This window comes from Rhinolophus ferrumequinum, chromosome 5 (assembly GCF_004115265.2).
Source record: "Rhinolophus ferrumequinum isolate MPI-CBG mRhiFer1 chromosome 5, mRhiFer1_v1.p, whole genome shotgun sequence".
NCBI classification, from domain to species: domain Eukaryota; kingdom Metazoa; phylum Chordata; class Mammalia; order Chiroptera; family Rhinolophidae; genus Rhinolophus; species Rhinolophus ferrumequinum.
Genome location: NC_046288.1, coordinates 80,501,296 through 80,515,222, shown reverse-complemented (window position 1 = coordinate 80,515,222; position 13,927 = coordinate 80,501,296).

Genomic DNA, 13,927 nt, shown 5'->3' with positions numbered 1-13,927 from the left:
ACATAAACCTGACAACGTCCTGCCTCTGATTCAAACTCATCCTTCAATGTCTTAGGACCCCAAAAAGTGGCATTCACCGAGTGCCTACTATGTGTTGATGCTTTCATTTGCCATGTCACTTAATCCACACAGTGACACAGCAAAGTTAAGGTTATTAGCCTCCTTTTACAGATAAGAAAACTGGAGGACTGATTAACTTACTCAAGACTACAGAGCTAGAAAATGACTAAGCAGAGCTGAGACCAAAATTGTCTGGCTTCAAGACTCTTCCCTCTATACCATGCTTTCCCCAAACCCAAAGCATCAGGCTGCAGAATCAGGGAGACAAAAACTAGACAGATGGGGGCAGATGAACCCTAGGCTGAGGAGAAGGGAAGGTTCAGTGAAACAAGGGGGAGGAAAAAATTGGAATGTTTCTGCACAATGTCTGATCCTGCAGAGTTTTATTGATCTCCTCGTAAAAATGGAAGTTCAGCAAAAATTAGCGTGTTTGTTATGCATTCCAGGGCTTGGAACTTTAGCAGACTTTGTGAGAAGTGTTCGAAAAGCAAAGGTAAAATTCCAGAGTCCGAGTCCCTGGGTTCCTTGTCATAGGGCTACACTGTTGGGCAACTGTCTGAAAGCAATCCTCCAAATTTAGAAAACATTGGTAATTATCCTGTTCCATCTCAGCTTAAAGTGTCTCCTTGTAGCAAAAGTACACCCTACTCTCACCTCAGAAACTTAAACCTCCTAGAACTATCCCATTAACCTTGTAAACCCCCACATACCAGAAGCTCCATCAGCCTTTAAAAACCAAAAGAGCAGAAGGGAAGAGCTCACAGAAACCTTGCAAGAATGTTGAGGTGTTACAGGCATGTTCTTTGAGAGGAGCCCTTTGATAAATTGAGCACGAGTCTCTAAGAGAGAAGAGCCATGAAGTCAACCTCTTCCTCCCCTCAGATTTATGAATCTTCCAGCTAGAGGCAAAAGCCTCACTCCATCAAGTTCAAAGCTCAGAGAGGTGAGAAGAAAAGCGAGAAGACCAGAGATTCCCCTGGGATGGAAGTATGTCTGTTTTATGTAACATACATGGCCTGTGTTCTAGAAGGCACATTGCATAGGAAACTTACTTAATAGTCCCCATTTAAAAAGTACTTTCTTTGCATTAAGAATATAAAAAGATGGATATGCTCCTTGCTTGGAATGTATAAAGCAAAGGTTGAAAGTTCCCCCGTGTTTTCTGCTCATGGAAAATAACTTGATTCATCAGCCCAGAGTCCAGATTTTTCTTGGAAGAATTGAACATGGAGACTGAGAGTCTATTTGCAATAGTTCAGCTGCCACAGGCTATGGTGTCCAGGTACGTACTGTGTAAGGGCGTTTCTAGCCGTTGAAGAAAGAGCAGGCTCCAAAGACTGACCTAACGGATAATGACTACCCCAGAGTGCCTTAATAGTTTGCAGAACTCTGTGATATGTGTTCTTAGAAGACTCGCTGCATAAATACCACATGATTCACAAATCCACTCATATTTCCTACTTAATAGCTGCTATTTGGTGTGACGGTGATTAACGGAAAGCTATTAGGCAGTGCCGTGATTATGGACCAAGAACAAAGGCTGAGAGAAACCAACTTCGTGGTTCTAAGAAAAGGAACAACAAAAAGGAACTGAAAATATCAAAGGGCTGTGTGTCCCATGATGTACATTTCAGCCAAAGCAGAGGTGGGTGAAGGGCTTCTCAGCTTAGCCTGAGTTAACACCTCATTGCTCAACATTTGCACTATTTGCAAAGGCTGAACACGGACAATAAAGGAGCCTGAGGATCCAGGAGATCAAGCACTGAAGTAGGACAGGAGTCAAAAGGCATTTCTTCTGCCCTGGACCCACCCCTTTCCTTAGTCATCTGTGAAATGGGACACACACTATTAGTGTTGTTAAAAATCCTTTCTTTCTTCAGCTTGTTAACTATTTCTTTCAATCACTTTCCTGTACAAGGCACCGGGTACAAAAGTGAATGCAACAGGGGCCCTGCCCCCAAGGGATACCTAGTCAAGGAGTGGGGATGTCCATGAAAAATACCTTTCGTGTGGAGAGTAAGTGTCATACTGGATAACCAACCACAGAAAATGGTATCATCAGCTGCCAAAAACCTGGAACCAAACTTGTAAGCCTCTCTCCTCTCAAAATCATAGCATGGCTTTCATGTTCCAACCACATTCGTGGTGCCATCTTCCTCTCCTACTCTTACTTTCTTTTTGCCTAAAATTTCCTCTTCATTTTAAATTTATTCTCTCTAACAATCTTGTCTAATGTTTGTAAATCCATTCTTGAATAAAGAAGGTTGTAAGTAAAGGAACATGCACGTGCCTTGCCTCGAAGAAGCCTTCATGAACACGTGCCCGACTGTAAAGGACTGATGTGTGCACAGACGTGCAAATCGTTAACTGCTGCACAACGTAAGATGACAATGGTGATGGTTTTAGTGCAAAATGTTTCTATTTGTATCAACATGGAATGTAGATGTATATAAATCTTTTCTCACAAAAGATCGAACAGTAGTTCTAAGCTGCAATAAATGATTAATAAACTGACAGCATTCAGGACTGTCGGGCTCAGGCCAGCAGTTCCAGCTCAGGCTTTTCTTGTGACACCTAAGTGCTCACCAGGGGAGCCTGCTTCTCTAGACACCCATGTTCCCTCTGGACAGAATCCCAGGCCCAGTCCCCAGGTGCTGATGCATCTTCTGTTCTGAGATAAGGACTTGCCAGACCCTCATCCCTGGCCAGGAGGCTGCAAATAAGGGAACAGATGAACACCTGCAGCTGACCACACAGGGGTGAGTGAATCTCACGCCGGTCTCTGACCTTAAATCTTGCTCTGCCTCTCTGAACAGTATGCGTCTTCAAAGTCCAGTCCCAATGCCTCGTCCTGTCGAAGGCCTCCTTCCCCTGCCCCGGTAGCTGTCTTCTCCTGGCTCCCAGCCTCTGTCACAGAAGCACGGCGTTTCCCGTGGCACCAGTGTTGCCCTGACCAGCTCCGTCTTACTCACCCCAGGGAACCCTTCCCCAGAAACTAGCATGGTGCCCAGGACGCACTCAGTGAATACTTATTCAATCACCGTTTCGTTTCTATTTTCCTTTTCTTTCACATAATGACTTGGATAACCAATAACACTACAACACTTCAAAGGGAAGAATCATCAAACATTTTGTGTCCAGCCCATAGGCAGGAACACGCATTGTCTTTAGCTCAGAGTGAGCACCAACAGCCACAAGCACCACATGTCATTGTTGACCTGGGTGAATAGGCAATAACACACGGTGGCACTAGTTGAATCTCAGTCTGAATCCTGATTCCATAATTTAGAATCTGTGTGACACTTTGTCTCTGAACCTCTTTGACTCAGTTTGATCATCTGTGAAACCAGGACTATGAAGGTCTGACTCCCAGGATTTTAGGGAAGGTTGAAGCGCAGATAGAGCATCTGGGCCCTTACACCGTAATCACTCAACACAGGCGGCTTCCTCCCTGCCCCCAAATGAGGAAGCCGCATTACTCCTAGGAGAGAGGGGGGAAATACATGAAAAGAGAATCAAGCAATGTCAGAAAGAGCAAGCAGACTTGTATGAAGACCCAGTCTTGCTCATGTAGGTGTAACTGAGTAATTCATGTTCGCACCCAAAGCAATTAAATGGCCAAGACCCACAGACATCCATCTATGCTTTAGACATGGGAATGTATATTAAATTACTAGTGTGCTGAGGATTCATAATTCTAAAACTAAATCAGATTGAACTAATGATGAAAAGCATACTGTTTTTTAAAAGTTTTGAATGTTTTTCTTAACAGAGCATTAGTGTCTCTCTCTCTTTCTTTTTCTCTCTCTCTCTTTCTCATATATATATATATATATATATATATATATATATATATATATATATATATGACTTGAACCATCTGCTCTATTAAAAACAGAGATATAACCAAAAAACCAAAAGAGGCCCAATCATAACTGGCAGTAAGAGAAATTGCATTCTCCCGCCCTTTGCTCAGGCAGAGAGCCATCAAAGCGTTATGCCATAAAATTTAATTTTTGAATTTTGAATGATTTACAGTGGAGCAGAACTTATAAATCAGAACAGCAACCATGGCTATGAATAGAGATGTATGTTTTTCCAAAATGGCTAAATTGAATACTTTGAAACACACTCAAAGACCTGTACAGTTCTCCAAAGGCAGCCATAATTGAAGTTAATCATTCTTGTTTGGACAGAAGGAAACTTACTGACACCTAGGCCCCTCCCTCTCCTTAAAATGAAGTGATCAAATAGTCATCATCTCTTATGAGAGCAGTTAATCATGGCAATATATCATACTATTGCAGCTCGGTTTCCAGCCCTGTCTGTTAAGTTTGAAAAACCTTCCTAATGTCTTCGAGACAATTCTTAAAACAGTTAGGGTACATAGAGCATTATTATATGAAAGCCTTGTATCCATGTGCTCACCAACAAAGGAGCCCTCCCTTTCTTTCACATCCCAGTACCCCTTCCAATAGCACTTCCTCCTCACTGACCACGTCTGTCCATCTCCCTATTCTGCATCCTCCCCATCCCTTACCTGGACCACTGCCATAGCCTCCTAATTTCCTGCCTGCCTCCAGTGTGGGGAGAGTGTAGGAGTGACCTACCCAAAACTTGAATTGCATCATGGCACTACCTTTCTTAACAGTCTCCGGTGCCTTCTTCCCATTGCCCTTCGCCTAAGAGCTGACCTTGTCACAATGGCTCTCAGGGCTTACCTGAGCCTGGCCCTGTCCACTCACAGCCCTCCCCCAGTCTATCCTCGCTGATTCTTCCCATTGTACAAACATGCCACTTGGTATAGACTCCATGATCCCAAATTTGTGAACAATTCTAGATGAACAGTAGCAATGGATGGAATTAGACAGTGCATACCAAAACTACAGGAAGAAAAAAATACCAGTGTATTAGTAGCCTCTACTCTCATGGATGGGCTTTAGGTAATTTCATAGTCTTCTCTATACTTGTCTGTATGTTACAAAGTTTGGGAACTAAATATATTTTAGTTCAAAAGGAGAGAAGACATCAAGCATAGCCTGTGAGACCCCGGAGAACAGAGCTAAGACTCGGGTGCAGACACAGAAGACGCCACGATTCAGGTCTTTAACTTCCTACAGAGCAGGGATAACAGAAGTCTTTCATTCAAATTTTTATCATCCTGGAAGTCTTTTCAAAGACTGACCAGTGAAAACACTTGTTGCCTAGCTGTCCTCTGATCTCTCTCCCCTGAAATGTGGACAAAGGGTACCTGGAACAAGCACAAACCATGCAGCTGAAAGGCAGCTGCTGAAAACAGCAGTCATAATTAGGAAGAGAGTCTGAAATTGCACAGGCCACTCGATATCTGGTATTATTAATAAATACTTAAAGTGTTTGATCTCCCCAACAAGATTATAAGCTTACAAAAGGCAGGGATCATATCTATCCATCTTACAAGGTCGGACAATTAAGTTCGCGGACTCATCTTAGGAAAAGTGCTACATACCTTATTGCTGAATATCACCATGGTCACCTTTGAAGTACTCCCCTTGGGAAGCTATGCACCAACACCAGTGCCTAGTCCACCCTTCAAAGCAATTTTAGAACTCTTTCTGGAATGGCCATCAGAGCTGTCATCGTATTACCCTTGATGTCCTGAATGTCATCAAAATATCTTCCTTTCAATATTTCCTTTATCTTTGGGTAAAGAAAGAAGTCATTGGGGGCCAGGTCAGGTGAGTAGGGAGGGTGTTCCAATACAGTTATTTGTTTACTGGCTAAAAACTCCCTCATAGACTGTGCTTTGTGAGCTGGTGCATTGTCTGATGCAAGAGCAATGAATTGGTGAAACGTTCAGGTCATCTAACTTTTTCATGCAGCCTTTTCAGCACTTCCAAATAGTAAACTTGGTTAATTGTTTGTTCAGTTGGTACAAATTCATAATGAATCATCCCTCTGATATCAAAGAAGGTTAGAACATCATTGCAACAAGGTCACAAACTTAATTGTCAGACCTCGTGTTTGTTCATCAAACAATCGCTGAGTGCCTACCTCATGCAAACACTCTCTTAAGTGTTGATGACACAGTAGTGAAGAAGAGATACAAGGGTGGTAGCCTCATGGGATTTCATTCTACAGACAAAGAAAGAAAATAAATACATTACAAATGATACTAGAATGTGATATGTGATACCAGACTTGTATTTGAGACCTAGCTCAAACACTCACTCACCGAGTGGCCTTGCATCCCTGTTTCAGCCTCTCTGAGCCTCAGTCTCTTTCTAAAATGGGGATCAGGTATCAGCCTCTTAGTCTTGCCTCTGCTGTGCATGGCTGTGTGGCCATGAGCGATCAAGCCACTGAAGTGCTCTGAGCCTCAGTTTCCTCATCTGTAAGATGGAACAAATAACCAGTACCACGTCTGTCACAGGGTGATTGGCTGGATGGGTAAGTAAAACAGATTGGTATAGGAGAGCTTTGTCACTCTTCCAGACAATACAGGCTGGAGCACAGCTCCTCCCTGAGCAGGAGTCAGCCAGGCCAGGGCGAGGGGGAAAAGATGCCCCATGACATGCCAGCCCCAGACTTGCCTACAGGAAATAGGTACCCTTTTCCCCAAGTCCCACATGGCCATTATTTCTGATTGTCATGGCTCCAATGGGGACAAGGTCATGTCCCGGATATCTGTTAGGATGTGAAGAGAAAAGATTTTAAAAGACCAGAAAAGAGAGGTTTGAGAGCCTCATGTGGTCTTCGGTGCAGCCTGTAGGAAGACCACTGCATTGTGGGCACTCCGGCACTAATTGAGGATGACGGGCTGGATAAATGTATTTATAGTTGCAAAACCCAGAGCTTTCTGGCTTGCTCCCCATCCGGCTCTAAATGCCCCACACCTGAGGCCCACTGGGCAGGCGGGCGGCGAGGAAGGGAGGCACGAGGGCCAAAGGACCAGATATAAATCCCGCCCAGACTTCCTTTTCTAAACCCAGGAAATACCAGTCAATTTATATCTCATCATCTTAACCCTGCCGGTCTAGTTAATGGTTTGACCCATGTATTCTTTCCTTTTCCAAAATCTTGTCCCGTTCCCTCTTAACTTGATTTACTCTACTTACTCCTGCTGCTGACTTTGGCAGGCCTTCCAGCTCTCAACCAACCACTGCGTGCGAGATCATCCTGAATGGTTTCCACGGCCGCAAGGGTGCAATTGCTCTCGCTACAAGCTCCAAAAAGTGCCCACTCTCATAACCTGGGCTGGAAAAACACCCTCCCCCAGCCCCACCCCTTTGCACTTTCAACACCCCGGCACCCTTTGGGGCGCAGCATGAAAACCAGGCTAAAAGGGGCTTGTATAATATTTTTTACACTATATTTGAGTTAGCTGTTTTATCTGGATGTGAACCTGAGCAGGCAGACAAGAGGGAGAGAGAGGGGCTTTATGAACTCAACCAAAACAGACCGTGTAAGCAGGGCCGAGTGAAGTCACCGAAGGTGCCATGGAGAACACTTTCAAGGCATTTTATAAATTTTGCACCCCCCAAAAAAAATGCCACAGCCAAGTTGGACTGGCAGCTTTCAGATATTCAAAGCCTCCATTTTTCCATGATTTTCCTTATGTCTAAGAAAACAATGAGAACATGTCCCAAAAAGTTCCATGAGCATGGCATGCAAGCTCACTCGCCTACAAATGAGCCACAAAAATGATAGACTCTGAGAAGAAAGGAGCCTTCTCAGAGTTCCCTCTCCTTCTTCCTCGTTTTCTCTTCTTCCTTCCCTTCTTCCTCTCCTCACTGTTACCATTAACACGAATTGACCACGTCACCCACGGTTTCTGCCTCCTGGGCTCCTGGTTCTACTCATGCTTCTCTGGGGGCCCCATTGTTAACCTAGAAACCTAAGTCAGTGGTTTTCCCAAGAATCTACTCAACCCCAAAACGTCATGAGTTTGACAGATGTCATGCGTTCCCTGTCTTCTCGCTCACACCCCTGGATGACGGTACTGCCGCCAGAGCCCTGTCTCCAGGTCCTAGTTCCTTCTAGAGCGTTCCGCTCTCCTTCAGTCCTTCATTCTCACTTCTGCCCACCACAGGCCCATACGGCGCCACCACCCCAGGACGCCCTCCATCTCTGGCTCCTCTGAACACTTCCTCGACTTCCCGTCCGCCAAACTTCATTCCTTCTATCTTGGCCAACACCGCTGGCTCATCCCAGGTGAGTACCCTTGCTCTGGGACTGATGAGCTGTGTAATCTTAGACAAATAGCTTAAACTTCCTGAGACTCGGTTTCATCTGCTGAAAAATACACATCATAATATTTATCTCATATAGAGTTGCATGACAATGAAATGTAAAAGTGGATGTGAAGCTCTTAACGCATTGAGTACATGTAAGCCGTTGATTTGTTTATTACCTTACCATATAAATACTTGAGTCTAACCATATTTTTTCTGTTATATCACACACTGCTGAACATCAGGGTTAATATAGAGTCTGCCTCTGCATCTCTCACCATCATAGCTAGAAATGACTGGACACATATACGTGCCAAGTCGTGTGCTTGTCGCTTTCTACGTTTCGGACGTTCAATTTTACGTGCCAACTTGGCTAGGCTGCAGTACCCAAATAGTTGACCAAACACTAAGGCAGGTGTTGCTGAAAAGGTATTTTGTAGGTATGATTAACACCTATAATCTGTTGCCCCTAGTAAAGGAGGTTAGCCTAAATAATCTGGGTGGGCCTGATTCAGTCCGTGGAACAACCTTAAGAGCAAAACTGAGATTTTCCAGAAGAAATGCCAGCTGTGGGATGCAGCATCAGCTTCTTCCTGAGAATTCCTGTGTGTCCTCCCTGATGGCCTGCCCCGCAAAATAATATAAGCTTAAAGTCAAGTGATAGGTTTTTAAGTGAGAACTTACCGTGCATATCCTACAGGTTAGATTTCTCTGGTGGAACCCTGACTGATAGAATGTTAGTACATTTTTTTTTTTTTAATTTATTGGGGTGACAATTGTTAGTAAAATTACATAGATTTCAGGTGTGCAATTCTGTATCACATCATCCATAAATCACATTGTGTGTTCACCACCCAGAGTCAGCTCCCCTTCCATCACCATACATTTGATCCCCCTCACCCTCATCCCCCACCCCCCAACCCCCTTACCCTCTGGTAACCACCAAATTACGTTCCCCAGATTAATTTTCAAACCCGTGGCCATCCTGTGGTCACCGACTGCCCTCCAATCCCCTCACCCTTCCCCCCACCTCCCACCCCTCCCGCCAGAGAAAGATAAGTACCATATGATCTCACTTATTTGCGGATTCTAAAGAATGTTAGTACATTTTAATATTAACAGCAGTGATGCTTCTGCAGTATCAGCGATGTCATGCTTCATTTTATGGATCAACGTGGCTGGGCCACGGTGCCCAGATACTTGGTCAAACATTATTCTGGATGTTTCTGTGAAATTCACGTTTAAATGGGTGGACCTTGAGTAAAGCAGATTGCTCCCTCGTAATGTGGGTCTCCCCACCCAGTCAACTGACCTCTCCTTAGCAGGGGAGTTCTGCAGCAGATGGCCTTCAGGCTGGAGCTATAGCATCAGCCGCTCCCTGGGCTTCCAGCCTGCCGGCCTACCCTGAACACTTTGGACTTCCCAGTGTCCATAACTGGAGCCAATTCCTTAAAATAATCATTTCTCTATATAGACACACCCTATTGGTTCTGCTTTTATGCAGAACCAGGACTATCACAGAGTTATTAGAATGGGTATTGTTATTGTGACTGATGTCACTGTTGGTATCAGCAAGAGTATCAGTACAAGTATTAACAAGGCATTGGCTTAATATTAGTATAAGCATTATTAGGATTACAAGTAGGACTGACATCCTATTTGACATGTGAAGCTAGGTAGTGTCAAAGGGAATTCTAATCCTGATCTGTGAGGTCCACGTGCCATGTCCTTCCCACTAACCCCTCCCCTCTCCCAAGGCCAGGGGCTCACACCTGGAAGGTATTCAATAAATATTTATCCAGCCATAGTTAAGCAACCTGGAAGATGTGCAAAATCCAATTTCCTGTGGTGTGGAAAACTCAAGGGGGCGGACACTTCAGAGGCTTTCCTTCAAACTCTGAATATTTTCATGAGTCCAAAGAAAGTCTATTAAAATAGTTTCCACTGAAGCAAAGAAAAGTCCATGATGCCAGAACATGTTATAGATGAGAGTCATCCAACATATGTGGTGTGGGTCAAGTATTAAGAGGATAAATGTTCTGCGCAGGAAACATCTGAAACACCTATGTTATGGATGGACTTCCCGGTAGGTGGACAATCGTGATCAGCCTGAAGTATGCCTGTTTTCACCCATCAGCAGGAAATACCCACAGGAGACCCTGCCTGTGATAACAAAGGGAGACACCGTTCATCTGAAGTCTCATTTTCTCAGTTTGGGGTCTTTTGAGTCAGAAAGTTCCCCTTTGTGTCAACAAGGCTGCTACTCATAGGTGAATGTTTAATTTATTATACACCATCTGAGGGCCCAGGAGAAAACATTGGAATGATTTTTTTTTCATGATATAACTATATCCCAATTATCAATTTAAATTGAAAATGCAACGTAAAGACAAATAAACTATGTCGTGATTGACATTAGCTCTGGTAGTTGGCAGATGGATCTTTCTCCAACATGAAGGAAGGTAAGAGAGAAGTAAACCAATGGTTCTCAAGTACATTGTACATTTGGGCATTCGGAGAGGTACCTTCCACAATTAATGCAGTTCCCTCCTTGTCTCAGCACAAAAAGGGCCAGGCTATTACAAGCTCTGCCCTGTTCATGTGCTGTTCTGCCATCAAGGACACCAACCTCACATTGTCCATTTCTTTGTCTTGAGGACACTCATCTTTGAAGAATCAGGCTGTGGTTTTCAACCATGGATGCATTCAAAATTCATCCGAGATTAGAGGTGCAAGACTTAGCGAATAAAAAAGCAGGAAAGACGGCCAGTGAAATTTGAATTTCAGAAAACAATGAATAATATTTTTAGTATAAGTAGGTCCCATGACATATTTGCGACACACTCATTTTTTAAAATTATTCACTGTTTATCTAAAGTGCAAATTTAACTGGATGGTTTGTATTTTACCTGGCAACACTCTCTGAAGTGCTTCACCTTGGCCTCTTCCTGCCCCCACAGATTCTACCTTAATTGCTAGAAGACGCTCATTTCCCAACTACGAGGTCTGACAAATAAGTTTGCAAACTCATCCTAGAAAAAGTGCTCCCTACCTCACTGCTGAATATCACCATGGTCACCTTCAAAGTACTCCTCTTGGGAAGCTATGCACTGATGCCAGCGCCTAGTCCACCCTTCAAAGCAATTCTGGAACTCTTTTTCTGGAATGGCCATCAGAGCTGCTGTCGTATTACCCTTGATGTCCTGAATGTCATCAAAATGTCTTCCTTTCAATATTTCCTTCATCTTTGGGTAAAGAAAGAGGTCATTGGGGCCAGATCAGGTGAGTAGGGAGGGTGTTCCAATGCAGTTATTTGTTTACTGGCTAAAAGCTCCCTGACAGACAGTGCTCTGTGAGCTGGTGCATTATTGTGATGCAAGAGCCATGAATTGTTGGTGAAAAGTTCAGGTTGTCTAACTTTTTCACGCAGCCTTTTCAGCACTTCCATATAGTCAACTTGGTTAACTGTTTGTCCAGTTGGTACAAATTCATAATAAATAATCCCTCTGATATCAAAAAAGGTTAGCAACATCATTGCAACAAGTTCGCAAATTTAATTGTCAGACCTCGTATTTATTGAGATGACTGGCGTTTTGTTACTGCTGCCATGAAATATTCAGAAAGAGTGAGCACTATTTGTTTTTTAGTCTTGGTACGTTTCCCTCTCCCTTCAAGGTCAGTTGAGCCTTTGTGGCCCCTAACTTCAGGGGCCAGGCCAATTCCAAAGGTGCTCACTGGTGCTGAGGTCCTTCTGTCTTCTAGGACAGTCTTCACCCCACATCTGTCGCCAGCTTTCCCTGAGTGAGGAAGGGGAGGGAGGGAGCACATTTGAAAAGTTGGGGCTGGTGCCTAATAGTCGGGGATGTAAAGTACAGCATAGGGAATATAGTCAATAATGTTCCAACAATTATGTATAGTGCCAGGTGAGTACTAGACTAATCGAGCAGATCACTGCATAAATCATATAAATGTCTAACCACTATGCTGTATACCTGAAACTAATATAAAATAATACTGAATGTCAACTATAACTAAAAACAATAAATACTTTTTTAAAAACAGTGAGACAGAGGAGGGACGTGCCCCAATAGTGGAAAGAAATTATTACTGAAACAGGGTCCTAAGTGGTCTTCCAGCTTCGGCTCTTGCCCTCTACAACTCCCACATGCCTTTCTAAATGAAAATCAGACGATTCCTGAGCCCAAATTCCTCCCATGGTTTCCATCTTACTCTACATAAAAGGTGGAGCTTGTTCTGCCCCAAGGGTTCATCTCATCCCCAATAGGCTCCTGGCTATGCCCACACACACCAGGTGTGCTATCTTCCCTCTTAGCATTTGTGTGTGCATTTCCCACTGCCAGGGAGTCTCCTCTTCTTCCAGGTACCCACCGGTTTGTCTTATCAACTATTTTGCCTTTGGGCAAAATGTGAGGCTCACCCTGACCTTCTCCCAACACCCCCTCCATCCGTCTTCCCTACTTCGCATTCTCTGCAGCACCAAATTCTTCTAAGCATCAATACAATTCACTTATTTATTTTATTTGTTGTCTGTCTCTCTATCACTTTCTGCCATAGAGCATCCTGAGAGCAGGGTTTTTTGTTTCACTTCTCTATCCCCAACACAAAGGTTAAGAAAGGGAAGGGAGGAAGGAAAGAAGGAAGGAAAGAAGGAAGGAAGGAAGTTGCTGAGAGATGTAAAGATACCTGGAGTAGTGATACTATGAAGACCCTCCTTCCCAGCCCTCGGGCAGGACCTTTGAGGGCTGTAGGTCTCTAGACACTGGTGCACTCAGAGCTGAGCTGGTTCCTACATCTAAGCCACTGAATCAGTAAAGCCTCTGGGTGTTCAGGGACCATGCCGTACGTTAGGGGTAACCATGAGGTCAACTAGGTTCCCCCCAAACTGTATGCTCCAGAGATGACACTGGAGATATTTTTTAAAGTCTAGGGAAGAAAAAGCAGAAACACAAAAATGACCGAGTAAGATTCAATTTCCCACCAGCATGTGACATGGGGGCTTGGAGTCAGATTAAGATTGATTTAGAGAAACTAAACATATATGATATTTCTTCAAAAATCAATTCATAAAGCATGTACTAAGTTATGTATCTGTTAAAAATAGTGTGATCATGTAAATAGTAAAAATAGTGTTGTCTTGAGGCCCCACTTACTAGCCAAGTGACCCTGGGCCAGTCATCCCTCTGAGCATGAAGTATCTCATCTGTAAAATGGGTACATCTCTCAGTTAGAATGTGCTAGGTTATGCTGCAATAATACATAATCCCCAATGCAGCATATCCTGAAATAGCAAGGGAGTGTTTCTTGATTACACAACATGTCCATCAGGGGTCAGGAGGCCGGTTTGTTCTCATGTCATTCAGGAACCCAGGCAGACAGGACAGCCTCCCTCTCATACATGGCAATTAAGTGCCCTACTCCAGAAGTAGCACACGTCCTTTTAGCTCAAAGGCCAGAACTAGTCACAAGTCCCCACCTAATAATAAGGCGATTGGGGAGTGTGATGATACCATGTGCCCAGAAAACAAAAAACAGGAAATATTTGGAAAAATACCCCATAAGGTACTACAGGGCAAGGGTGAAGGTGAAATGAGGCAATATACACAAAGTGCTTATCACAGTGCCTGGCACATAAA